This window comes from Mesoplodon densirostris, chromosome 3, assembly GCF_025265405.1.
Source record: "Mesoplodon densirostris isolate mMesDen1 chromosome 3, mMesDen1 primary haplotype, whole genome shotgun sequence".
Lineage (NCBI taxonomy): Eukaryota > Metazoa > Chordata > Mammalia > Artiodactyla > Ziphiidae > Mesoplodon > Mesoplodon densirostris.
The window spans coordinates 106,531,914-106,558,017 of record NC_082663.1 but is presented as its reverse complement, the minus strand read 5'-3'; positions in this window follow the sequence as shown (position 1 = coordinate 106,558,017).

Genomic DNA, 26,104 nt, shown 5'->3' with positions numbered 1-26,104 from the left:
GACGGGGTTAAAGGAGCAGCTGACTGGGGACTCTGGCTCACTCAGGCCGGGGGGGAGGGAGGGGTGCAGATGTGGGGTGAGCCTGCGGCGGCAGAGACCGGCATGACATTGCACCAGCCTGAGGCGCGCCGTGCGTTCTCCCGGGGAAGTTGTCCCTGGGTCACGGGACCCTGGCAGTGGTGGGCTGCACAGGCTCCCCGGAGGGGATGTGTGGATAGTGACCTGTGCTCGCACACAGTCTTCTTGGTGGCGGCAGCAGCGGCCTTAGCGTCTCATGCCCGTCTCTGGGGTCCGCGCTGATAGCCGTGGTTCATGCCAGTCTCTGGAGCTCCTTTAAGCAGCGCTCTCAATCCCCTCTCCTCGTTCACCAGGAAACAAAGAGGCAAGAAAAAGTCTCTTGCCTCTTTGGCAGGTCCAGAGTTTTTCTCGGACTCCCTCATGGCTAGCTGTGGTGCACTAACCCCTTCAGGCTGTGTTCACGCCATCAGTCCTCTCCCTGCGATCCCCAATGGAAGCCGGAACCTCAGCTCCCAGCCCCCGCCCGCCCTGGTGGGTGAGCAGACAAGCCTCTTGGGCTGGTGAGTGCCGGTCGGCACCGATCCTCTGTGCGGGAATCTGTCCACTTTGCCCTCCGCACCCCTGTTGCTGTGCTCTCCTTCGCGGCTCCGAAGCTTCCCCGCTCCGCCACCCGCAGTCTCCGCCCGTGAAGGGGCTTCTAATGTGTGGAAACCTTTCCTCCTTCACAGCTCCCTCCCACTGGTGCCGGTCTCGTCCCTATTCTTTTGTCTCTGTTTATTCTTTTTTCTTTTGCCCTACCCAGGTATGTAGTGAGTGTCTTGCCTTTTGGGAGGTCTGAGGTCTTCTGTCAGCGTTCAGTGGGTGTTCTGTAGGAGTTGTTCCAAGTGTAGATATATTTCTGATGTATCTGTGGGGAGGAAGGTGATCTCCGCGTCTTACTCTTCCGCCATCTTCCCCCCCTCTCTCCATTAATGTTTAAAGTAATTATTGATAGGTTTGTACTTAGTGCCATTTTGTCAGTTGTTTCTGGGTTGTTTTTTTAGTTCTTTTTTTGTTCCTTTCTTCTTCTTTTGCTTACTTCCCTTGTGATTTTATGACTATATTTAGTGTTATGTTTAGATTCTCTTCTCTTTTTTGTGTTTGTATCTATTGTAGATTTTTGGTTTGAAACTATAGTGATATATATAATCTAAATATATATACATGATTATTTTAACTTGTTGATCTCTTAAGTTCAAATGCATTTTAACAGTTCTGCATTTTACCCCTCTTCCCCACTTACTGTTTTTTGTTTTGTTTTTGTTTTTTTTTGCAGTACGCAGGCCTCTCACTGTTGTGGCCCCTCCCGTTGCGGAGCACAGGCTCCGGACGCACAGGCTCAGCGGCCATGGCTCACGGGCCCAGCCGCTCCGCGGCATGTGGGATCTTCCTGGACCGGGGCACGAACCCGTGTGCCCTGAATCGGCAGGCGGACTCTCAACCACTGCGCCACCAGGGAAGCCCCCCACTTACTGTTTTTGAATCATGTTTTACATCTTTTTGTGTTGTGTATCCCTTAACTACTTTTGTGGATATAGATAATTTTACAACTTTTGTCTTTTAACCTTTCTACTAGCTTTATACATGGCTTATTTACTACCATTACTGTATATTTGACTTTGCCAATGAGATTTTTCCTTTTATACTTTTCATATTTCCTGTTGTGGTTTTTTCTTTTCTGTTTAGAGAGGTACCTTTAACATTTTTTGTAAAGCTGGTTTGGTGGTGCTTAACTCTTTTAGCTTTTACTTGTCTATAAAACTTTTGATCTCTATTTCCCACAATCCTCTGGTTCCCCTGAAAGTAAGCCAGGCTGGCCTTCAAAACCAAACATTCTGGGGGTTCATCTTCCTGGTACAGGACCCCTGGGCTGGGGGGCCCAATGTGGTGCTTGGAGCCCTCACTACTTGGGGAGAACTTCTGTGATTATAATTATTCTCTTGTTTGTGAGTCACCCACCTAGGGGTATGGGTCTTGACTATACTGCATCTCTGCCCCTCTTACTCATCTCATTGTGTTTCCTTCTTTATAACTCCATTGTAGAAGGTCTTTTCTGCTAGTCTTCCATTCTTTCTCATCAATAGATGCTCTGTAACTAGCTGTAATTTTGGGGTGGCCTTGGGAGGAGGTAAACTCAGGGCCTTCTTACTCCACTATCTTGGGGGCCACTCCCATAGGCAATTATTTTAAATGAAGCATTCATAATAAAAAATCATCATAAGGGAGTAATCTACATTATTTTATAACCAGTTATATGAGGGAATTTTCAAAACAGGAAATTAATATTACATTGATTGTCTTAAAAGGTATAGTCGCTTTACATGAAAATACAGAAAACAGGAAACACATTATAGCAAGGATATGGGATGGTCATAATGGGAGATATCTTGCTAACTTTGTTTATTAGGCAAAGTAAATAAAAGTAGTATTGAGACATTTTTAAAAAATAATACTGAAGAGCTTATGTTGAGAAAATACCAGTGCCCATCCCTTCTACCCTCTACCTGTATTCTCACTCCTCAGAAAAAGTTTCTGTTTACTGCTTGTTTTTAGTTCTTTTTATGTTACCTTCATAATTTTATATATGTTTATAGATTTATTGATTATTTTATCAATAATAGATAATGTCTTTTGACTGCATGCTGTTACAAAGAGTATATTTTACTTACATGATGACTCTCCCAATTTTATATATGTATTTTGTTAATTTAATTTTTCTGTTGTTTACTTCTATTATTATAAATGTCTAAAATTTTAATTCTTGACTTCCTCCTATTAACACCTCTGTTTTTCTCTCAACTTCTCTCTGTCTACTTTATTCTATCCAACATTATCAAAGCTGAAATCATTGAATTTTGCTCTTTAATCAGATTTAGGTCTCTCATCGAATATTACATGCAGTCTAAAGCTTAAAACAAACATGTAAAATTTAAATTATTACTATGCAAATATCACCACTGATGAAGTTGTTATGTTTGGTTTGTTCTGTTTCTTGATCTGTGGGTTTATTATTTACCAAATTTGGAAAAATTTTAGTCATTATTTTTCTAGTTGCACATATATTAGAACCCCTAATGTTATCTCAAAGCTTATTATACTCTGTCCATTGTTTTCATTCTTTTTTCTCTGTGTTTTATTTTGGATGCTTCTTGTTATTCTATGTTCGAGATCACTAATCTTTTCTTTTGCAATGATTAATCTGCTGTTAATCCCATTCAGTGACATCTCAGGTATTTTTAAAGGTATCATGCATGTCTCTTCTTAACATGCTAATGCTTTTCTCTATTTTCTTTATCATAGGAAATATATTTGTAATAGTTGTTTATAATCCTAACTCTATTATATCTGTCATTTCTGAGTCTCTACTGAATGATTTTCTCCTAGTTACGAGTGGCATTTTCATGCTTCTTTGCATGCCTGGTATTTTTTATTTGATAAAATCATTGTTTTTTGAAGTTGATGCTGGCTGTTTTTGTATTTCTTGATATATATGTTTGTGCTTTGTTCAGAGATGCAGTGTAATTACTTGGAAACATTTTGATTTTTAAAAAATATTACCTTTAGGGCTTCCCTGGTAGTGCAGTGGTTGAGAGTCCGCCTGCCGATGCAGGGGACGCGGGTTCGTGCCCCGGTCCAGGAGGATCCCACATGCCGCGGAGCGGCTGGGCCCGTGAGCCATGGCCGCTGAGCCTGCGCGTCCGGAGCCTGTGCTCTGCAACGGGAGAGGCCATAACAGTGGGAGGCCCGCGTACAGCAAAAAAAAAAAAATTACCTTTAAGCTTTGTTAGGTAGAACTAGAGCAACATTTTTTTAGGGGTAATTTGACTCCACTACTGAGGAATACCTTCTGAGTTCTCAGTCCTATATATTACAAAGTTTCTCCACTCTGGCTGCTGGGAACATTAACTCTTTTCAGTCCCACATAATTTCCAGAAATTGTACTGCTTCTTCATTGCTGGTGCTTCTTTTCTTGGTTACAACATACTACAGTCTGTGTATAGCTTAATACATATTATGTTACATTATATTAATGTTATTGCTAGTATTATATATTTTTATATTATACTATACTAATTTATATTGTGTTATGCTAATTTTATTTACATAATCGTATTATACTCATTCATTACTTTATTTATTCTCCTCTAAAATGAGCTGTATGTATACAGGGACTTTGTGTCTTTATTCATTGCTATATCCTCATGCCTATAGCAGTACCTAGTCAATAGTAGGCACTCAAATATGTACTTTCTGAGTCATTTAATGAGAGTCCTAAACTAATTTTTGATACTTTGAATTTGTGCTTCTCAAATAAAAGTGTGTTAGAAGTTGTTCTAGAAGATAAAAGGGTTTCAGCTGGAAGATATTATGGAAAGAGATACAGTGATAGAATTTAAGGGGATGAGCACATTTTTATTTGGTGGATAAAATAGATTTCTCTAAGAAGACAGAATTTAAACTTAAAGCTAAAGGAAGAAATAGGAACCCATGCAATTGTTGAAAACTAGACTTATGTGTGTGTGCATGTAGGATTGTGTGTCTGCAGACAATGCAATATACCTAGTCAGTTCAGAGACAAATTATTTATGCTGCTCTTATGCAGCATTAATGAATAAATGAGTGATTTTACTTTATCTAGTTGTAGTGTCATGTAATTACAATCTATGTGTTCATTTTTAGTGTATTCATATAGCTTATGTGGCATACTGGCTTACTATGAGGAAATGTCATGATAATATCCTCATCTTAGAAAGTTGGATTAAAAAATAGCTGATCTCTTTCTTACCAGGATGTTGTAATGATTGATGTATTCATCTCTATAGTATTTGAGCGTCACTAAAAATTTTATTGTATGATGTTTGTATAGGATTATGAAGAGAAAGTACCTGGATTTGAATCCCAGCTTTCCCCTTAAATAGGAGACAAATTGGGCAAATCACATAATGTATTTTCTCTAAGATTAGTAACAATATCAAATCTTACCATTGTTGCAAGAATTAAGTGAGATAATGTTATCAGATTGAAAACTTTTCTACTTTTTTTTTTTTTTTTTTTTTTTGCGGTACGCGGGCCTCTCACTGCCGTGGCCTCTCCGCTCCGGATGCGCAGGCTCAGCAGCCATGGCCCACAGGCACAGCCACTCCACGGCATGTGGGATCGTGCAGGCAGACTCCCAACCACTGCGCCACCAGGGAAGCCCCTACTTTTCTACTTTTTATTCCTCTTTCCTACAATTTTATTCTTATTTACCTACATTTTATTTCCTTTCTTTTGAAAATAATTGTTCTTCTACTGTCTGAGGCTAGTTTCTCTACTTACACTTTAAATATTTCTTCAGAATCACTTAGCATTGACTATTCTTCAATTTTCAAATGATTTTAATTTCACCTCTCTAATAAGTGAATTTCTTCTTATCAGCACATAAACATTATCAAATCTTCCTCATTCTAAAATCTATATTGCCCTACAGTTTATTCTCTCCCCCTTTTTTTTCATCTCTTTGCATCCCAGCTTCTTGAAACAGATAAAGAATTTACTTCATACTCGCTCTTTGAAATAGTGTTATTATTTATTATCTCCTGACTCTACACTACAATGGTTCAGATACTCATGTGTTTTATAATTTTTAGAGGATACTCTTCAGTGAAGGATGTTTTCAGTATAAGTGCACTGAGTTATAGAAGCATCTTTAGAGGATAGATTTACCTTTGCCTCTCCTGGGAACCTATGAGCTGAGAAACATCACCTGCTTTCACACTGATTCCTCACTTTGGGTTTCAGGAATTATCTCATAGTTTATATGTGGAGTTCTCACTTGCATACACTGCAGGTTTGGGATTATAATTATTTATGAGTCAGTTTTAAGAAATTCACTGACTAGTAAAGTTTTACTGCTCCTGGCTTTTGCGATGGGTGGTAATGGATTTACGCAGAAAGTTCTGTACATAATTAATAACTTCATTTTGCCTGGGCCTAAAGCCTTCTCTCATATTCTCCAGCAGGCATTAAAGTGCCAGGCTGTAATTTGCATCTTGGTCTCTAATATCTCTTGGACCACTTGCATTTAGTTCCCACTCTTCTCTCTGCCTTTGAGTTTCCTCTTCAATCTTGGCATATAAATTTTTTTTTCATGAAAATTTAGCTATACATTTAAATTTCTTATTGTAGAGGAGGAAAAATAATTACTCCTTTTACCTTTCTGAGTTTTTAGGTGAGAACTCCTGTGATAAAAGACATGTTACCAAGAGAAAAACAGATAGAGAAGTTTATTAACATGTGTGCCTCATGAATACATGGAAGATACCCATGGAAATATGAGTAACTCTCCAGGTAGCTTAAAATTCAGGCTTAAATACTACCTTAATAGGGAAAGGGAAAGAGGGATATAGGCTTCTTAGGGGAAAGTAAGTGTTCTTAGGAAAGGTGAATGAGCCCTTAGAAGAACAGATGGGAAGTATGATGGTTTGTGGGAAAGTTTGGGAGTGATGTCAACTTCTCCCCTCCCCTCCTGTGATAAGAATCAATCTTCCCTGTTTGATGAAACTTCTGTGGAGGGGATTTATGACAATTGAGTTCCTTTTGGAGGATCTGTCTTTAGGTAGATAAGGGGAGTTCAGAGAAAGCCTCTCCCTGCGTTTGCTGCTTTCCAAGTACCCACATCTCAAAATAATCAATATGCCAAAGTGGTATATTTTGGGGTGGCATGTTCTGAACTCCTATAGTTATAGTTTGGAGTGGCATATTTTGCTACTCTTCAGTATTCAATTATTTTATTCTGTATTGTTATTTATTTCAAACAGGAAGAAGAAATTTCTGTATTAGCTCTATATGACATACTGAATTTTCAAGTCCCTGCAGTATTGTGGTAATCAGAACCCCTCCATGAATTCTGTTTATATTAAAGTCATGGAATATACCTAAAGACCAAGAGCAGATGCCTATTTTCCCAGAGTTGGTAGCTAACTCCTTTTTGGCTTCTCAGATATTAGTTCTTACTGACTTTCTACAATTAGGTGCATTTTCCTGTTCAATCTCATCACTGACCCCTCCCTCCTAAGACTACCAATTAATTTTCCAAGGTCTGTCCTTTACTATCATTTCTGCTGTCTATATGTAATTCCATAGCTCAGGCTGTAATCTGATGATTTAAAAATCTATGTTACCAGAGATTTCTCTCCTAAGTTTCAGAATGAGTTTATCTAACATCTGGATGTTTACTAGGTATCTCCACTTAAACTAACATGTTAAAAATCAAATTTATCACCTTGTCTACATGGACGCTCCCTGAAAACCCCTGCTGCCCACTCCTTCCCCCATATCTACACACGATTCTCCTTGACTTTTTAATTCCAGTGAATGGCAAGCCACTCATCTACTTACTCAAGCCACTTCTTTGGGAATCCTCCTCCTCATTTCTTTCCCTCTCTGCCAGCACATTCAAGAAATAATGCATCATGTCAATTTTCCCCCTTGAAGTTCTGTAATTCATCCATTTCTTCTCTTGTCCATTTCATACTACTTAAGAACAGGCCATCTTCCTTCTCACCTTGGTTTATGGTAAGATATTTATTACCTCTCTCCAGACCTCCAATTTTGCTACTTCACAATAAAATAAACTGCTTTTTTTTTTTTTAAATAAAGGGAATATCTTCTCTTTAAAGGTTTTTATGCATCCTACTGCCGCAGCCTGGGATGTCTTTTCTGTCCCTGCCTCTTTAGCTGAAGAACTCCCATTTTACCATTCATTACTTCTATTACTAGTCATCCAGGAGGCCTTCTCAGACTTCCAATGCTGATTGTTCTTCCTTGTGCACGTTCTTGTCACAGCACTTACCATATCATGTTTTACGTGCAGATAGCCTAACTAGGTAGAAAGCTCTTTGAAAGCATGCCAATATATCCAGTGCTCTGTACAGGGTCTTGCACATAGTAGCCACTTAGTAAATATTTGTTATATTTTTAAAGAAGAGTAATATTCTCAGTGTCTATGTCATTGTATCCAAAGCCAATGAAATGTTGTTTTGGCAAATAATATCCCCCATCCCAAATACTGTTAAAAACAGAATAGATTCTCTTTTAATATTGATTGTAGTTTAGCACAGCTGTATCTTGAAAGTAGTAATGAAAGCTACATTAAATATTTTATTTGATATTTGCTATGGAGTTTATTATAGTTTCTATTCAAGGGCTTGACCAGTTGGTTGATTATCTGGAAACAAAATCTGCTAAATGGTCTTTATGTATTTAAACTTTTTACCAAAATAGTCACTGTGCTGAGTTTGTTATTAAATACTAATATTTAAAGTTATATGCTTTACTATGTAATGCTCCTACATAATTGAAGGAATTATTATGAATTTGAATGTAAAAATGCCATTAACTTTTATTTCTGACCATTTTAGGAGTGTATATTAGATTTTATTTTCATGAATACTGTAACTGATTTCAGAGAGTAATGCTTCAACAGAGGAAAATATTTAAAATGATCTTCAGAAAGGGTAGCATTGACATATGTATACTACCAAATGTAAAATAGATAGCTAGTGGAAAGCGGCTGCACAGCACAGGGAGATCAGCTCTGTGCTTTGTGATCACATAGAGGGGTGGGATAGGGAGGCTGGGAGGGAGGCGCAAGAGGGAGGGGATATGGGGATATATGTATACATATAGCTGATTCACTTTGTTATATGGCAGAGGCTAACACAACATTGTAAGGCGATTATACTCCAATAAAGATGTTAAAAAAATAAAAAATAATAAAAAATAAAAATAAAAGCAGCATTATCAACCGCCCCCCCCACAAAAATGATCTTCAGAGATATTTCACATGGAAAGGATAATTATTTACATATATCACTATGGCAACCATGTATCAAAGTTTGATAAGTATGGACTGTACAATTCTTTCCTTTAGATTCCCAAATCAATGTACTGATCAAGTGTTTGAAGGCAGCTTCATATCAAGAACACCAGAACAAAAGTGAGCAAAATATTTTGCTTAAGCTCTGTTAAAATATTTTCCTTAAAAATTTATTCTGTAAGGCATTGTAGTAGCTATACTGGATATATTAATACTAGGAGAAATAGATTTTGAGACAAGAAATATTACGTGAAACAAAGAAAGTCATTTCATAATGATAAGAGGGTCAACATATTAGGAAGATATAACAATTGTAAATGTGTACTGTATAAACCTAGAACCAGAGCCCCACAATACATGAAGCAAAAAGTGAAAGAATTGAAAGGAGAAATAGACTATTCAACAGCATTAGAGATTTCGATACCTATTCTCAGTCGTGGAAAGAACAGCTAGACAGAAAATCAGCAGGGATATAGAAGTCTTGAATAACACTATCAACCAACTTGACCTATTTGACATCTACAGATTGGTTCACTCCAACAACAGCAGAATACATATCTGCTGTTGTGCACACAAAACATTCTCTTGACTACACTATGCCAGAATATAAGCCTCAACAACTTTAAAAAGATCGAAACAAATAAAACATCTTCCAAGACACAACAATAAAAACCAAAAGAAGAACAACAAAACAAAAGTTCCCTCTCAAAATGAGTCTGTAAGTCAAAATTCCAAAATCTATCAAATCATGTAATGCTAAGAAAGAAAGAAAGAAAGAAATAACAATTAGGGCATAAGTTCACTCTAGGTGAAGTTATTGATAAAGAAGAGTCAGACCAAGATCTAAAATATTTTTATTTAGAATATTCAAAGGTTAAACGAAGTAATAACAGTATTCAAAAATAAAAACATAGAGCAAAAATTCTAGAACAAGTGGAAATAAAAAAATAAATGGTGTAAATTATTGAAGAAAAATTATAACCATTGAAATATAAAATAAGATATTGTTAAAGGGAATTGATAAATAGTAATGAGTAATTCACCTAAAACAGTTATGTTTTCCTTTGCCGTTCATTCTTCTGTGTTGATTGAGAGTGTCCAGAAATATTGCCAGATTTGTTTTGCTTCTTGCTCATTCATTCATCCTCTCACTCAAAAGATATTGATAAGCGTCTCCTGTGGCAGTGTTTTAGATGCTCTCATGGAGCTTACATTCTAGTAGGAAGAGACACGTTAGTTAAAAATTAAGATAATTTCATTGTGTAATAAATGATGTTAAAGAAATAGCATTTCCCTCTCTGAATTTAGTATGGCTTATGACTACAGAGAAAGCATTCTTAGAAGCTTATTTAGGTCAGCAAGTCAGGATTTGTCTAAAGTTATTCAGCAGGTTAAATAACCCCTGATAGTGAGTGTAGTCCAAGGTGCTGGCTAAGGGGTGAATCATTATGATAGTTAAAATGTCATTGCACCAATAAGTGTTTCAACTTTAGAAGTAATTAACTAGACTTACAGACATCAAAACCAGTAAAAGAAATATAAAAAAATAGGACCTAACAGCTGTTTAACACTGTATCAATAAAATATTTCCTTAATACCAAGGGCAGATGGAGAATTAATTGAGGAGGCAAGAAAACCCAAAGAGGAGGCATGGAAGCAGAACGGAGAGAATAGTTGATTAGGTTGTTTTTCTTTTCTCTTTATTTTCCTCATCTTATTTAAACAGGTAATCTAAGGTCATAGATTTCAAGATTGACTGTCCTGTGTCCAAGTTTAATGTACTATTTTATATATGAATAACTATTTTCTTATTTTGTACTATGACTAATTCATAAGCCACACATTCCAACAAGGCTGTTATTGCCCTTGTAAGCCATAAAGTTTACTCACCTTTTATTTCTTAAAATTCATTAGCTGTATTTCCAACCAAGCTGCACAAAATGATGATTTTAAAAGGTTATTTAAAATGGCTTGTATCCCAATTTTCTAGCCCAAATTTATTTGTCTAAATTAAATTTAAAACTTCCCAAGATTCAGGTCTAAGTCCAACCCGAAGTAAATATTATTGTCTAACTTAATCCTGGAAGCAGTGAATTATCCACATTTGCTATAGAACATGTTAATTATCTCAATAAATACAGTAATAGTAGACAGTTATAGACATTTTAGAAGAATAGAATCATTGAGGAAAAATCACCCCATCTGCTCAGTGGTTGAGCCTTTCATACCACCCCCAAGTGACAAATCAGGAGAATATTTTTTCCTTTGAGAGAAGTTTGATTGGCCTTGGGAGGAGCCAGGGAAAACACCTAAACACAATAACTAATGCTTAATGCAGAGCCCAGTTAGGTTTATTCAATGATCTTTATTGGTCTCTTAGGGAAACTGATTTTGTTGAAAATCATTGCAAGGAAATAATTCCCCAGAAAGGACATCATTCAAATGGCTTCCATCTTACAAATCTTATAAATACGGGAGTAGGAGAGTATAGCTTAATGGTCAAAGTCAGAAACTTAAAGGAATGACACTAATTTTAGTCCTATATGGAAAGGCTGCATTTCAAGCTCAGAGCAACACACTGGGAAAGAGAAGAGGGAGCAGAGAGAAAGTGTAGGTCTATATACTTTGTCGATTGTTCATATGATATTATTGGAAGGAATCTAATTCAGCTACTTACATATCATCCAATGAGAAAACACGAAATTAGAGTTAAAAGACTTAAGTTCTTTGTATGATTCTATTATTGTGTGACTTCAGAGATGTACTTAACATCTCGGCTCCAGCGTACCAAACAGAGTAAATTGGAGGCTATAGCACCTTCCCTTCTGAAATTACATTGCCAGAAGATAAAGCAATGGGGATAAAACCCATGATAAAATTAAAACTTCTACAGAAATGTAATCAACTACCCAAACAGGTGAGCTCAGTAAGGTTTTACAGAAATCAGTAAAGAATCTTTCCCAAGATTCTTTATTGATTTACTATCTGTAAATGCATAATGTTTGCAAGTCTCTTTCCTGTTACATCTTTAGCAATCAGTATAGCTCTAAGAAAGAATTGTCTCAAATAAGAAGTAAATTAGCCCATCTCAGGGAAAAGAACAGCTATTAGTACATACAAACTTTGAGTGATATCTACTCTAGCATAAGAAATTCAGCACATAGAGATGTGGGTGAGTTCCTGCCATGAATCCATCCTATTCTCAAGATCTTTCAAATGGGGACTGCATACCTGAAAGTCCTTAGTGGTGCCATCTCCAGATCCCATCCCAAGCTGCTCCCACCCCTGCTAACCTGTGTGCCCCAGGTGTGCCGGCTCTCTTCTTTAATAGGAAAGAATCACGAATAAGTTCTTGCCAGTTTGTCAAGTAGAAGAGGTGACAATGGAATCATTTTAAGGAAACAGTCAGGGTCTGCAGGGCCTAGCACTTGGCCAAGCATCTTAATTTTCAAGTCTGTCTTTTCCCCCTCATCTTCCATTCTGAACTTTCAACCTCCAGTAATGAATTCCTACAAGAATGATAAGTTCATGGAAGGTGCACTTGATGAGTTAGATCCCTGAGTCTTCTTCCAAAATTACGAACAAGTTATTAGCACAGGAGAATCTTTTGCCAGGAAACTCTTTTGTGTGTAGTTTTTTTTGGCTAGGTAATATTTCAATAATAGATTAGAAATTAAGGTTACTCATTTTAAAGACTACTCTGTAAAAAGCATCAATGATACTCTCTGAGAATGGTTTACTTATTCTTAAGAGAAACTGCTTCCAAGTCAGGAGAAAAAATACAAACTTTAATTTTAATCCACACGCAAGCAGAAGGAGAACATACTTTCTTAAGTCTTAGCCATGCTATTTTTATTTTCCTCAGTTAAAAAAAAGTTGCATTGATCTCTATTCATATCCTTGCTTGGAGATCAAGAAATTCTCCTGCCCAATAACCTGCTGCCCTACCAGTGCCTTGTGCAGTAAGGTTCAAACTGTTAGAGTAAATACGTAAGTACCTCTTGATTTAGCCCAAGCTATTTTCCTGGCCTTAGACTTCCTGTTCTCCATCCCTCCTCTGCCTTCCACAGCACACCACACTGAGTTACTCCTAATTTCATGAAAATACTCCTACTTCAAGATATCCAACTATAGATTTGCTCACATATTTTTATCTGATGTATTCTCCATTCTTGCCACTTATTAAAATCCTCCACCTGCTCAAAGCTCAGCTGGAGGTGATCTGATCTCTGAAACCTATTCCAGCTTCCATAGTTAAAATTTAATCTCACCTTCCTCTCTGCTCTCATGTTTTTGTGTACTTCGTCCATGTCCCCGCTTTGTTTTTGGATATTTACGTACCCGACGGTCCAGCCCAGTAGGTTGCATGATCCTTAAAGCAAGACAGCCTGATTTGTTCATCTCTGTTTGACTGATAACACCTAACAGAGACTTGAATATTTATACACAGAAATTGCCAAGAGGAGACCTTTTCATAGATAAAGAATGAGTTCAAGAGAGAATTCGCAAAAGAGAGAATACCAAGAATGATCCTTCTGGGATTATCTGATGACCAACAGAACAGTTTGCTCTGTCTCATCCATGCACACACCCACTTTCTGGTTAACTAAGAGTAGTAAAGTAAGAAAACCTGTGAAGCACCGCCAGCCAGAGAAGTATATGTGGTCAAAGATGACTCTAAGTAACTTTTTGGCTAGAGTTATTGGAGGTTATTTGTTCACGAATGTATCCTCAAGGTCATTGTCTCCTACTAGATGGCATTTTTTGTGCATCTCTGCAATCGGTTGCCTTTGGTAGTTTCAGCCTACAGTTCTCTTGCCTTTATTCTCCTGTTTGTAAACTGGTACTTGAAGTTCAGCTCAGAACAAAAATCTGTGAGCACACAAAGTGAACTATGGTCAGAACGACTGAGCAAGGATATTTCTACCAAGATCACCTCTGTCACCTGTGCTTTAAGGTTAATATTGAGTGATTACCTCTCAGCAGTGGAGCTGCTTTCACTTCTAAGATACTTTAAGGAGATGCTTGGGGAAAACAGTGAGAAGCCATCAGAAAAAGAACAGATGGGGAGGGCTCCACAGGAATTTCTTTCCACTATTTCTTTCTCTTTGCTCCATCAGAGGAATGCAAGCCTAAACAGGGAGAATAGTTTGAGATTATTAATACAGTTTGTTTGCATCTTGTTTTTGTGCACATAACATTCTCCCTGTCAGCCAGAGTTATTGATTAATCTTGATCGATAACTTGAAGGTAGGGTGGAAGTGGTAGATTAGGTTTGTTACAGGTGAAACACAGAGAGAAAGAAAGATAATATTTTGCTTCAGACATTCAGAATAAGATTTACAGGACAGTAATAGTCTGGTAAGCCAGGCTTTTCAGAAAGTTTTCCCCTTAAATCCCTGTATCTCCTCCATTAGCATGTCAGTTACCATGCCAGGCAAACAGTAAGTTGTATGTAAGGTAGGTCCTGATCAGGCTGGAAAAAAAAGAGTGGAAATCTCATGCTTTGGTCCTGAGTTACTTGGGTAATATTGGGAGATGGAAGCAGAAGATGAAGAGTACGTGTTACATGTGTACCATCTGCCCAATCAGAGATGGGAATATTGGAGGGAATGCCTAGAGAAAGAGGGTTTGTTTCATGGTTAGGAATATGGAAGGAACACTCTCTCAGGCTGACTCTCACCTTTGCCTATCTGGGAAGTGACACTGTCAAGTGTAGTCAGTGGCATAGAATGGTAGCATGGCAGAAGGAGGGCCAGAGTTTAGTGTTCTGTGTAGCCCTTAGATCCTGTGCATCGTGGCAAGGACTCAGGGACTTCCTGTTAAATCTTCTAGTGCAGCTGGAAGTAAGCCACATTGTAGACTACTTGGTGAGAGGAGAGCTGATCTGACAGCAGAGCTAGGAGTGGATCCCCAGGGCTTGAGCTCCATGGAAGACATGTTACCTGTAAGAGCCAGGATGATGCCAAGTTAACCAGAGAGTACTCCCTGGCCAAAGAGAGAGAGAGAGAGAGAGAGAAGGAGAAGATGAAGATGAAGATGAGGAGGAGGGAGAGTAGGGAGGAGGGAAGGGGGAAAGGAAGTTACATCATGTTTAAATGCCAGCAGGTCAAGCAGCAACTAGGTGGACAAGGGTCATTGTCACAGAGTATAGGAACCCATGGCAGTACAGGGATGCCATTTGTATAAGGATCTCCTCCTGACACTACCATAAAGTCACACTAGACCTCAACCAATCCTGACGGCCACATAACATCCAGAAAGGAAACATGTGAGTGATATAAATCTTAAATATTGACTTTTTAAAAACCTAAACTAACTGAATATTATTTGTAATGACTAAATTATTGTATTGGATAAGGATTATTTTAGCACTATAATATTTAAATTACAGATTTCGACTAAAAGCTTCTATCTAGAGGATGGGGATTCATCACGATAATTGTTATTGAAGAGATTATAAAGAGTTTGCATTTTCTGGACTCATCTGAAAGTAGTCTGGGTAAATCTGATATCCCTGCACATGGAGAAGTACCCCAGCTTTGGCACGTATTGTTCTACTGCTTATTAGGATTGACTGGTCTGAATGGCTAGATGGGTGCCCCAGTTTTCTGATATCTCCAATACCCTGAAGCTGGGCAATGGGTCAAAGAAGACAGAATTCTCAGACCACATGAAGCTGTTCATCTATGCACAGGATGCTTTTCTTCTGGAACTCTGAGTGAATTTCTAAGAATTATTAGTAGGAGAATATTGGGTAATTTCTCTGAACGGAAAGAAATCTCTACCCTGTTTATTAAAATTTACACGCCTTTTAAAAAATTTCTCTCTTTTATCATTTATTTTCTCCTTTTACTATATCTGTCATGGTTCTTTCCTCTTTCCTTGGAGAAATTTTATGCTATTACAGCTTTCATTTCAAAAGTCTGCTATTCAGTAATAAACTTTCAAAAAGCAGTGCTTTTAAAAAAAATCACCAATGCTGTACTTCCTGCAATATTTTCACACGTGAAAACAAAGACACATACAAAATCAGAATCTGTATGATGCAAATAGAATTTAAATATGTAATTTACTTGCACCTGAGAATAGTCATTTCACTGAGATATTAATTCATGCAATAATAGCATTTCTAATAAAGCTTCATAAATGCATTTGTCCTATGTAGTTACTGGCTAAAGTTCTTTTAAATCTAAGCTACCTTAAGAAGGCTTCATTTTTTAAAGTTTAAATATTGGGGGAAAAACCCCTGTAATTTATGGGAAAATGTTAACAGATGACTGAAATAAAACATAATGTTCATTTTGTCATGTATGATTTATCATGTGCAACTATGACTTTGGCTTATAGACCTTTAAGACAGGCCCTCCAGAAGCACATTTGATCTGTAGCACGTTCTATGTGTATGAAAAGTATCTGGGCTGTCAACGAAGTAGCTGTAGCTGTCATCTGAGCTTGATTGAACATTATAGAAGTAAAACTCCCAACAGGCCAAATGTTTTCTCTCTTTTCTTCTGGAATCTTTTCAAATGACGTTTTGTCTGGAAGTGGTCCCAATACTTTTCTCTTCCTTTCTCCCTTCCCTTCCTTTCTCTTCTCCATTTCTTCATCTGTAAAACGGGCATGATATCTCTTTCATTAAATTTTTGTGAGAGTTAAGGGAAACAATCTATATAAATTGTGTAGCCTAGTACATGCCTCTGAGTTAGCAAATGTGATTGAAAACAGTCTATTTCTTATAACTTTCTTATTATACAAATGTAGTAAATTTTTTCTGTCTCCCTTTGTGCACCACTTTTATTTCTTTTTCTAAGATGCCATCCAAGATAGGATCCAGGCCTAGAATATCTTATGCACTTTTGTAGTAGTTGTTCCTGGGGCCACTTATACATCCACACCCTCCTCCACAATTGCCCTTGGTTGACAGGGCTACTTTGAGATGGCTGAGAGGTTATTCAGGCCTTCTTCCCCAAGAACAGACCATGGAAAACCCTTGAATTATGTGAGACATGAGTACCACTTGCCTTGACCCTGGTGAGACAACCTCAGTGCTAAAATTTATACTCCAAAGCTCCCCATGGAAATAAGCTAAGGATAGAGTTCTCTTGAAACCACAGCTTTGCCTACCTTTTTCCTTGCCCTGTTCTGCTTCTCTCATCCCCCTATAAAATTCTCCTGAGTGTACATCTCTCATTTCAGGCTCTTCCTTCACTCAAACGGATCCTGAAATTGCATCTTCTCTTCTCCAACTGATTGTCATCATTAGTTTTATTCAAAACAAGTAATTATTTAGTAGCTCACTATGCCCTAGACTTCATTTCAAATTTTAGCATTCCTAAAAATCAGGAAATTCCATTCCTGCTCTGAGAATCATGTGGTTTACGATCATGACAACTGCCTTCCTTATTTTTAATGTCAGAACAAATCCATGCTTTTCTCTTGCTCATTAAAAACTCTTGGCTTATAAAAAAATGCAAATTCTTGTTTCCTTATTATTCTAAAATTAGGTAATGTATATAGGGCCAGGTTAACCATCAGACAGCTCAATTCCGGAGTGACTCTGGCTTGGGCTACTTGTTGTAGGGTTTGCTCAGACAAATTTTATTCACTAGAATAGATGCCAAATTATTCTTAGTTTTAGTGGCCTCTGAAAAGTTAAAATAAAAAGCCGTTTTTTTGCAACTAACAAACGCAAATCTTCCTTATCATGGAATGTAGGATTTATTAACATCTTCTGAAATAATTCTCAAGGTAGGATATTCAAACATTAAAGGGAAGAATACTGAAACCCTTCTTTTCTAAATGTGCTTTGTGTCTGCTCTGTTGAGTATTGCCAGGCAAAGTTATAGGATGTGGTGAAAATGACATACTACAAATTCGCTCATTTGTTCAGCAATATGTTTGTTGAGTATATATTATGTATTAAATATGAATATAGGTGTTTATAAGAGGAATCTTAATTTTATTTGGGGATAAATTAGATATATCCCTATTCAACTTCCCCTTAGCCAGATTCCAATGCTGTCAGAGCCACTGCAAAGGCATCCAACATAAGGGAAAGTGTGGGGGAGAGGAGAGTGGAAAAAGCCAGGTGTCTTATCCCTTGGAGAGGCCTGGGCAGGTAAGAGGTCTTGAAGCTTAAGCCCGTTTGTGTTGTGGTCAATGCACCACTGGTCTCACTCCTGTGAGAGGAGTTGTCTCTCCGCAAGTTGAAGTTGTGTTTTAGGTCCTGCAGTGCTCCTGGGTTTTACTAGGGGCCTCAACATTTCAGCTGCCACAAACTGGCCAAAGGACAACTTTCAGGGCCAGGCATTTGAACCCTGGATTGAGAATCCTTTGTTTCCGTTGCTTCCCCTCAATATATTTCCAGATATACTCCAACTCTCCCTTGAGGAACACATCCTCAAAATCCTCATTTTGCTACTTTCATATGACCTATTACACAGAACTTTTATGACTCATCAGAAACAGCCTCTGGGTTTTTGCAACACTTTTTTACCCCTCCTTGAGAAGAACGAAGGTCTAGTGATTAAAAACTCTCCATTGGGAAAAGACAAATATTTCACTCTTGTTTGCTGCATTACCTTCTCTCAGAATAGCGGAGTTTCTGGCCAAAGCAGCCATAAATAAATAAATGAATGAGTAGATAAATAAATAAATAGATAAATACATAAGAAAGAAATGTTAGGAAATGAGACAAGTAGTCTGTCTTGGCTGATCACTTCACCAGCCCTGTCTTTGGTGGGATACCCAATGACAGCAAGAATGATTCTTTATATGTACACAGGATATTAGCTTTCATCCCAGTTCAACAACTCTGTTAGATCTGTATAAAATAAAAATTTTTGTCAATGAGGCACAGATACATTAAAGCAATCATCTAAACCCACACAGCTAGTAAGACAAGCAAGACTCTCCATCAAAAACTCTGTCTTTGGGCTCTTGGCCTAGTGCTTTGTGTAGGACACCTGCACCACCTGTGGTATCAGCTTTCCTCTGTATGAACTCATATACTTCTTTGTGCCTCTCATGCTAATACTCTCAAATCAGTAAACAGTAGTAAGGTTTATCTTGCTTTCCTATTAAAGTGCATGTTCCTTAACTCCTCAGAGAAAGGACTGCATTATCATTTTTAAAAAAATTGTCTCTAATACACAAGGCAGAACTTAATTGTTTGCTGAGCATTTTGAATGAATAAACCCCAGGTGATCTGGACTGCATTTATTTATTTTAGAACATATCCTTCACTGGGATGTGTTCTGACTAGCTTAGTTGTCTGATATAGGAATCTTAAACCCTAAGTTGGACTAGGTATCATTTTGACCTAGGTTCTCTCTCCTTCAACATATTTATTCCAATTAGCTGATAAACTCACAGAGGTCAGGTTTAGAGCACAGCTAGTCTGTTCACTGAAGAAACTAGAAATGTTCATAGTAAGTTCTTAGTAAATTCTTCTTGTTGGTAATGATTATATAGAGTTTATCATTTACAGGTAACTTCTTGCAAGATGAGTTGTCTCATTAGGACAAAGCTTGCAATAATATTAGGGACTAGTGCTTCCTGTCTCCACTAATCACTATGATGACTAGACACAAGGCTATGACAGTGGCTTGCAGGCAGAAATTAGCATGAGAACAGTCCTTTTGTGAACATGCAGAGAGGTCAATAAGTACATGATTATAAATCAGCTTGGTGGACTGGTATGGTCATTAGCTCGGTCGAATGTTCCTATTTCATATAATTGTTTGCTGCACCTGAATTAATTTGAGTGTTTAAATCCTGCATATTAATTCCGTGCTGCAGGATGTAAAGCTTTGGACTAATCCCTATAATACTCTTTAGTATAAACACCTTAATCAAGCAACAGCTTTATAATTAGTTCTACTTACAAGCTGGATATAATTTACTAGTTTTACAGCTCATAAGTTACTGCAACTTTTTAATCATAGTAATTATGCTTTAGAATGTAAGCATAAATGGACTTTTCTAGTTTATTCCAAGAATGAAACCAAGACAGTCAAAATCAGGAGATTAATAAAATCCAATATATGGATACACTTTGTATTTTTATGGCAGCTCAAGATCACTCATCCTTGGAATTTAATCACCAGATTACAGTAGGCTATTGAGCTGAGAAGGTGATTTTTTTTCTTTAAAAGGAAGTACAATTCTCTATTTATTACATATTTCTTTTGTTGGTTGTGAAAAATGCTGACGTGATTTAATTTTATCACAGCAGTGAACACTTTGACAATATCCCTCTCGTGTACTAAACCTAGTAAGTAAATAATGGTTTAGCTACTAAGCATGTGTTGGTCCAGCTTTCTTTTTATCTGTTTTTTCCCTAAGGGTTTTAAAGTACAAATCATTTCTGGCTTTGAGAACATTTGTATGGTCAGGCTACACAGTTTCGAGAACAGCACTTTAAATTAAGGCTTAAATAGGCATTTAAATTAATTTTATTTATTTATTTATTAATATTTATTAAGAGAGTTATTTATATTAATTAAAAGTATTTAAAACACTTCACTGCGGCTTAGGAATATTATAAAAGATAAGGATCTCTTACATTATTGCTAAACTTCAGTGAATATACCTTATTGGTTGAGTCACTTTAAGTGTATAATCACTGTCTTCATATATCTTGCTGAAATGTTTATTTGAGATTTTGATACAAGTTCAATATATAGATAATTTTTCTGAGAAAACTTTATGAAAATAGTTAAAAACTTTAGGGTTTCAATCCTAAAATCTGTAATTACACAAAATAATATTTATATATGTATAGTTATACATACAATTTTGTGAAAATGTATATGTTTATATATATGTAAATGTAAACAGGCTTTGTTATAATATAATGAAATATAGACAGTGGTTAAATACTTTATTTTGGTCATTCTAAAAAACTGTGTTGATTACCTTGTCATTAATTTGGTCATAGTAAATTGTATTGATTATAAAGATAGTCAAAATAATTGACAATGTTGTAGGCCAGGTCAGAGGATACATATAAACATGGTTAATTTGAGGGTGCTTTAAGACTATTTACAGTGATTGAATAAAGTATATCTTGCTTAGAATAACGATGTTTTCAGATAGTTTGTAATTGATTGGTATTATGGACAGTGGTTTACTAAACAATTATTCTGTTGTAACTCAGAACTCTTTCAGTTGGATACAGATATTTGAGGAAATTTTCAGAAATGAAGACAAATCCCTTAGGACAGGGAACAGACTGAAATGTCACCAAATTCTAGAATAAGCCTCCTGGACAGAGACAAGCTGAAGCTAGCTGGAATCTTAGATATTTCAGAAGGAAGATGTGACTTGTAAGAACAGAGACATATCCAACTCGTCAAAGGAACTTTAGATGAACAGTCCCTGGCTATGGGAAGTGGGATCTCCGAAGAATCCTTTTTTTTTTTTTTTTTTTTTGTGGTATGCGGGCCTCTCACTGTTGTGGCCTCTCCCGTTGCGGAGCACAGGCTCCGGATGCGCAGGCCCAGCGGTCATGGCTCATGGGCCCAGCCGCTCCGCAGCATATGGGATCCTCCCAGACCGGGGCACGAACCCGTATCCCCTGCATCGGCAGGCGGACTCTCAACCACTGCGCCACCAGGGAGGCCCCGAAGAATCCTTAAAGTCACCCATGAAAGCCTTAAACTTGTGACAGGCTCAGAAAGCACTCAGCCAGCATACTAACCCTGGAGGTATCAATCTAATTGTTATCCAATGGGATAAGTAGTAAGCTAGAAAGAGGAAAACACCATGCCCTTTGCCTTACCATTTTCACCCTATGGCAGGCCATAGTCAGGGGATGGTGACAAACCTCACCTTTGAATGAAGATTGAAAAAGTGATTATCATATGGATCATAAAATAAAATACATGCAGCACTTCTCTAAGTGAGGTCTGCAGACTCCTGGGGGTCCCTGGGGAGACCCTTCCAGGGGATCTGAGAGATCAAAGTTTTTTTTCATAATAATACTAAACCATTATTTATCTTTTTCACTACGTTGACATTTGCAGTAATGTTACAAAGGTAACAGTGGATAAACTGCTGACTCATTAGCCTGAATCAAGGCAGTAGTGCCAAACTGTACTAGTAGTCATTGTATTCTTCATCATCACCCACTGGCACCTAATCAAAAAAATGCTAGTGCCATGTCATCTTTCCTCCCATTGCTATTATAGCTAATATATTTCTTACAGTCAGATTTAGCGTTTCTTTATTCTTGTCTTTCAATACTTCTTTTCTCTTCTTCCCCATGACCTAGGCTGTCTCTATTACAAACGTTCCTTGCTGTTGCTCTAGCCGTTCCTGTGACTTCCCTCTTGCTTCCAGTTGCCCTCTATCTCTTCCTGAGAGATTTTACGAAGTCTTGACTTTACCTCGTAGGACACATGTCTTGGACTTTGGGCCACTCTCCTGCTCCTCTCAAATTAACCTTCTCTAATTAACAACCAGTTGCTTCTGGATGCTGTTTCCTGATTTCTGAAGTGACAGCTAAGTATTTTGATAAGATTATCCTTAAAATAGTAGAGGTTGCAAAATATTTCTATGATTCCCTTCCCCCTACCACATGTCCCCTTCCTTATTAGATGGAAGGCACCTCAGTTCCTCAAAGAATTCTTAGGGCAGGATGTGGCTAAATTACATTTTCATGGGTTTTGAGGCATTATGGGTAAAAGAATGATATCCAGGATAAAAGTGGTTATGGGCCTGATGCATTCTGCTCTTCACAGACAACATCCAGGGCTTCAAAATGGAGAATCATCTAAAATTATATTATCAGGGAAACAGAGGTGCTTAGCCCAGCAAAAGAAGACACAGTGAGGTTCTGTTAGCTGAGTGCAGAGTTGAAGGGCAGTCTTGTGATGCCTGGCCTCTAGTGGGTGCTCGAATAATGCTTCAATAGTTGGGTGGGCAAATACCACACATGCCTGCATATCTATACACAATGACTGACCATACCCGCCACTGAGTGGGTGAAGTTTCTCTCTTCCCACTGACTGCTCAGATCTGAGGTTTTCAATTGGAGTATTCAATCCTATTTTAACACAAAATGCTAAATCTATAAATATTTTTGTATTTAGCAGGTTGGAATGGAATCCTAAAACTAAAGAAATGTAACATGAATTTATTGTGGGCTTTGTTAGAATCTAAGGCGAGGAGTAAAGTAAGGGAAGCTTGTTTAACTTAGTATAACCCTTAGTTTTAATACACAAACTTCATCCTTTTGTACATTTTGTAAATTAAATTTTTGAATGTTACATTTTTCTGCTATTGTCTCTTTTTGTTCCCAACTGTGTATGAACTATGAATGGGAAATGAAGTAAAAGGGAAAAACTTCTAAAATTCCACTTTTATCTCTTTTGATTTCCTTATTGGCAAAGCATTATCTAGTCAAGAAAGACATCCTCCAGCAGCCTTTTGGGTGGTTTTCTTTGTTACAGGAAATCTTTTATTTCATTCCAGCAAAGAAATGAACCAATTTGATATGATCCTTTTATCCCAGAGAAAGGGCACAACTTCTTTATTTTCAAGGTTGTGCATTTTTTTCAACTGTAAAACATACTCCACAATTGAAGCCATAATTGTATGCACTTGTCAATCAATCTTAACCTACTACACTATGGTTATGGCATTTTATCTAAAAAGAGAAGGATTAAAGGCTTTGCATGAAGTGAAAGGTACACACAGTCAGGGAAGTATAATGCATGTCATTAGCTATCTGGGAAGAGAGAAATGGACAGAGACAGATTACCAATATTTGATTTCTTGTAGGCATTAAAGTAGTATTTAAGGCTACCTACAAAATAATGTTAGGGAATTTGACACTTTGATTCCTATTTTGTTCTCTTGGCAGTTATTTAAAAGAGCTTCTTCATTCAGCAGCTACATAAATCAAATTTGAGAAGGATAACATTTTAACGGGAGATTAAGAAAGGAAAAAAAATCCTATTTTAACTTAAGTGCCACAACTTCAGGGGAAGACTTTAAATGTTATTTTCTTCAAACATACTTTATTTCTTTGGATACAGTTTTTGTGGTGGGTAGGGTATCTGGAATAATTTTAAAATACATTTGCTGCCCTTTGAGTCTCTGAGAGGCACCGTAGCAGTTGGGAAAGAAAAGCATCTTATGGAAAGACAGCAGAAAGGAAGCCAAGACTGAAGTGGTGAACTTATTTTCTCAGAAAGATTGGTATGATGAGAAGTGCCAGCTATGTTATTCATGAAGAATATTGGGAAAACATTAGTCACAAGGACTCAGGAAGCAAAACTGTATCTGATGACCTCAAGGATTGCTTTTTTGAAGTGAGCCTTGCTGATCTGCAGAAGAATGGAATTGCATTTAGAAAATTGAAAATTATTAATAAAAATGTTCTGAGCAAACCATTGCCTGTGTAATTCCCATGAAATGAATTTTGTTGTTGAAAGAAAATATTCCAGATTGAAAAAGAATTGAAGCCCATACTTGAAGCTTCTGTTGTCAAAACTACTCATGGTTACTTGGTTTGTCTCTTCTGTGTGGGCTTTTAGTCAAAAACTTTAACAACCCGATCCAGAAACTAGTTATGCTCGGCTCCAAGAGTTCTGCAAAATCCAGAAAAAGATGATAGAAATCATGACCTGAAAAGGCAGACAAATGACTTGAAGAAGTGGTTAATAAGCTGATTTCAAACAGCACTGGGGACAGCATAGAAAAGGCTGGTAATCTATTTACCTGCTCCATGATGTGTTGATTAGAAAAGTAAACTGTGAAATGGTAAAACTTGAGAAACTTCATGATGAAGGTCTTAATTTTGTTACTGACTCAGGTTCCTGGACTCTTAATGAATAGAAATTGATAAGAAGCCAGACAAGGAATTCAGGCAAGGCTTTACTGGGACTTGTGCTGCAGTAAGATGGAGTGAAAAAAATAACAGTTTCCCTTGCTCACTCCCTGCTCCCAGAGGAGAGCAGGGTGGTTCCTTAAAAGGGGTGAGGGTAGGGGCATATTGGTATGTTGGCTGGAGGAGTGGCTTAGGTGGTCTGTCCACCCGCTTGGTGGTGCTGCGTATGGGGTTCATGCACAGTACCCTGCTTTTGTTCCTAGCACCTCAGAAGTTGTCCTTATTATCTTATTGTTCATAATTTACCCCAACTGTGCATTCATGCAGGTATTTTTTAGTCCCTTATAGTTTCTATGTATTCTGTTGCTTGAAGAGATGTTTGTCCAGGTGCAAGCACTACAGTAAAAGGCTTCTGGGTCCCAGGTCTCAGCCTGTCTCAGTTTTGGAAAACCTTTGTGGATAAGACAAATGCTCACGTTGAGTCCTGTGGATATTTGTGGATAAGACAAATGCTCACATTGAGTCCTGTGGATATAAGTCCCAGAATGTATTTAAAAGTTAGAAATTTTAGATTAGGAACCAAGATGGTGGAGTAGAAGGACGTGCTCTCACTCCCTCTTGGGAGAACACCAGAATCACAACTAGCTACTGGACAATCATCGACAGGAAGACACTGGAACTTACCAAAAAAGATACCTCACATCCAAAGACAAAGGAGAAACCACAGTGAGACGGTAGGAGGGAAGCAATCACAGTAAAATCAAATCCCATAACTGGTGGGTGGGTGACTCACAGACTGGAGAACACTTATACCACAGAAGTCCACCCACTGGAGTGAAGGTTCTGAGCCCCATGTCAGGCTTCCCAACCTAGGGGTCCGGCAACAGTAGGAGGAATTCCTAGAGAATCAGACTTTGAAGTCTAGTGGGATTTGATTGCAGGACTTTGACAGGACTGGGGTAAACAGAGACCCCACTCTTGGAGGGCACACACAAGGTAGTGTGTGAATCGGGACCCAGGGGAAGGAGCAGTGACCCCAGGGGAGACTAAACCAGACCTACCTGCTAGTGTTTGAGGGTCTCCTGCAGAGGCGGGGGGTGGCTGTGGCTCACCGTGGGGAAAAGGACACTGGCAGCAGAAGTTTTGGGAAGTACTCCTTGGTGTGAGCCCTCCCAGAGTCCACCATTAGCCCCACAAAAGAGTCCAGGTAGGCTCCAGTGTTGGGTTTGCCTCAGGTCAAACAACCAACAGGGAGGGAACCCAGCCCCATCAACAGTCAAGCGGATTAAAGTTTTACTGAGCTGTGCCCACCAGAGCAACAGTCAGCTCTACCCACCACTAGTCCC